The sequence below is a fragment of the Centruroides sculpturatus genome, unplaced genomic scaffold (genome assembly GCF_000671375.1).
Source record: "Centruroides sculpturatus isolate CEXI.00-Female unplaced genomic scaffold, Cexi_2.0 scaffold6363, whole genome shotgun sequence".
Lineage (NCBI taxonomy): Eukaryota > Metazoa > Arthropoda > Arachnida > Scorpiones > Buthidae > Centruroides > Centruroides sculpturatus.
This window is the reverse complement of record NW_019390453.1, coordinates 1-3,146: the sequence shown is the minus strand read 5'-3', so window position 1 is coordinate 3,146 and position 3,146 is coordinate 1. Positions and strand designations below refer to the sequence as shown.

The 3,146-nt window shown below is 24.7% G+C and overlaps 1 long non-coding RNA gene across 1 annotated transcript; it reads right to left on the bottom strand.

The window, feature by feature from the left end:
• Window positions 1-471: 471 nt before the first annotated feature.
• Window positions 472-3,069, bottom strand: LOC111617477. The gene is made up of 3 exons (XR_002755423.1): window positions 2,833-3,069; window positions 2,664-2,746; window positions 472-540 (listed from the first exon to the last, which is right to left on the bottom strand). It is a non-coding gene; the product is annotated as an uncharacterized LOC111617477 (long non-coding RNA).
• Window positions 3,070-3,146: the final 77 nt, after the last annotated feature.

Here is a 3,146-nt window from a genome sequence, read left to right as displayed (position 1 = left end):
CTTCACCTCAAATTAGTAGTGGCTTGACCCTGTACTGTACTGTACATCATACTTTTCCTTTAACAACAGAGTCATGCCGATCATCTGTCTAACTCCTTTCAGGAGAAAATTTTTGAATTAAAATAACATAACTTTCGGTGCAAACTGGAAGTTTATATATAGTTAATCCTGCTTCTAAGCTTTCTATGTATGGTATCGGCATTCATCTATCTAACTAACTCCATTCTCAAGATTAAGGAAAAACAGATAGACAGATAGACGGGCGGATGACAGTGGAAATTTATGAGTCTACAATTTTTTCAAATTGCAGCTCAATTAATTATAGGGAATATTTATTTAATAATTTATCAATTGTATAATTCAGGATCCTTACTTAATAAATAAATAAATACAGTTTAAACTTATGATAATTATACGTGTGCGCGTTTAATTATCTAATATATATGTATATATATTTAATTAACTTTCTTACCATTGTTGCCGGATTCACAGCTCCAAAACTTCTTAAATATAATTCGCATTTAACAACTGTCGGTAATGCTATTAGGAGGGGGGAAGCATTTAAATTATTAATTTCGTATAATAAATATTAATTTTATTATTTGGAATATTTCCAAACATGAAAAGCAATAAATTAATTTTAGAAAGTTTCAATTAAAGTAAAAGAAAGAATTTAGGTTTGTGTTACAGAAACGATCGAAATTACATTAAAACAAGAATAAAGAACAAAAAAAGAAAATAGAGAATTGACGAAAAGATAAATTGAATTTATGTTTCTGACAGGCTTAACGTTAATCGGATTTTGTAGTTGTATCAAACGAACACATTCAACCGCAATAAAATGTCATTCTACAGCTTTAATATAGGACTAGAATACATTAACGAGTCGTTCTAAAAAGCCAGATAATGTAGTTTTTGAAATTCGTTTTAAACATTTTACAACTCAAAATTTGAAAAAAAAATAAACTTTTATATTTACTTCAACGAGGAATTAATTTTTAAATGCACTTGTTTTCCTGTTTGAGATGTCAGAACAGTTAATAAAGAGTGTCATTTTTCCACTACACAATGCTAATTTCTTTTCTTTCTTTCTTTTTTTTTATAAACTGTAAACTGTGATTTTAATATAGATGTAAATTATAATTTTAGAAAAGCATCCATTAGATGTTGATACAGAAAATCAATAGGCGAGTNCTTTATATTTTTAGTTACTTTTAGTGTAAATTTATTAAAAATATATCTTAAAAACTTTCTATAAATTTTCAAATTGATGGCTAATTTAAACAATTTAAAAAACATTTCTTTAGTTAAAGAAAAGTCTTTTAAAATTATGATTTATAATTAGTCATTTAAAATAGTTTTTAAAGCCAAAAACGACAAAATGTTAAACAAATTTTTACATACTGTATGTTTGAAAAGGTAAAGTAAAATAGAAATTATAAATTATTTCCTCTCAAATTTATTAAATTTAAAGCTATGCTAAGGGAAAGAAGAAGAAGAAAAAAATCTTAAAATAATTTATAAATTTTATAAATTAATTTTTTTAATATATTTAATTGTGTGTGTGTGTGTATTTATTGTTTGTTTGCGTTTACATATGCATAATTTAAACAATGTTAGAAGAAACGCTATTAAACTTTTTTACAAATGTAAAAAATACAGTATAATTTAATCTGGCTTATAATTAATAAGCATTATATAATTCAAATACTAAAAATTTTTAAATATTGATAAAAATCTATAATGTAAGTGATTAGAATCAATTCATCTTATTTAAAGTCAATATAGATTTAAAAGAAAATTTAAATATTATAAAATCTTTAAAATATGCAAATAATACATTTAATACAAGAATTTAAAAATTATATTTATTATTTTTCAGTATTTTCAAACTTCATGTAATAAATTTATGAACATGAAATAAATTTATGAAGTGGCGATTAATGAAAGAATTAATATCCTATTTTAAACATATAAGTTTTACAAAATCAATAAATAGTATCTTCTTTAATAGGCCTACAGAATGAATTTATGAATTTATTAATAATTTTTTTTTCTTTTTTATTTAAATTTGAAGAACAAAATATTTTTATTATCGCTTTATCACGTTTCTTTTTTGACCAATTATAAAGCCTGTTAAGTCTGTTTCCAATAAAGAAAACGTGACGTATTAATCTCGATTAAGCACTGTCATATATTCAGCCAACCCTTTGCTATCACGTGTCAATTTCAACTAATCATTAAGTGACTTGAATCATGTTATTTCCAATACAGAAAATGGCATGTGTTAGTTTCGATCGTTCGCTGACTAATCATAAAACGAGTTGAACTGTGTTACTTCCAATAAAATGACAAGGTTCTCACCAATTACTATCACTTTGTCAATTCCGGTCAATCCCTGAACGAGTTAAATAATGTTATTTTCAATAAGGAAAATAATACATATCAGCTCTGACCAATCAATGTCACGTGTCAATTTCAATCATTCTCTATCATGTGTCAATACCGACCAATCACTAGACGAGTTAAATTACACTATTTACAATAAAAAAAAGTCACGTGCCAATTCTAATTAAACATTATCGTGTGTCAATAATAAACAAAAATTTTTAAATAAAAATATTAAAACATTATTATTATTATAAAGAATCAAAACAACTTACTCTGCTTATGATTTGGAGTGATTCTTCTATCATAATCTCTCAACAAATCATCCAATATTAATAAATCATTTGATAATAAAGCACTAAAAAGAGTGTTTGAATAAATAAATATTAAAAAATATCTTTATATAGAAGAAAAACATTGGATTTTAAAGATTGAGTAAATTACATAATTTATAAAGCTTTTTAGAGCGAAGATAATCGTGTTAGATGTTTACTTTCCTGCTGCAGCCATCAAAGATTCTTTATTCAATTCTTTCCTTTGAAGAAAGGATTACTTCCACAAAGTAATCCTATCTTTATTATTTGTTGACTCAATTTATCCATTTAGCCGCATTTAATAAACATTATACTTTAACCTTGGTTTTTGTATAATTTGAAACCACTCTTCTCGAATTTTATTAGCTTCGTTTCTTTCTTTTGATAAAGGTTCCCTGGCAAACAATTATTTTATTTTTGAGTTAGAAAGTAAACATTGTATAA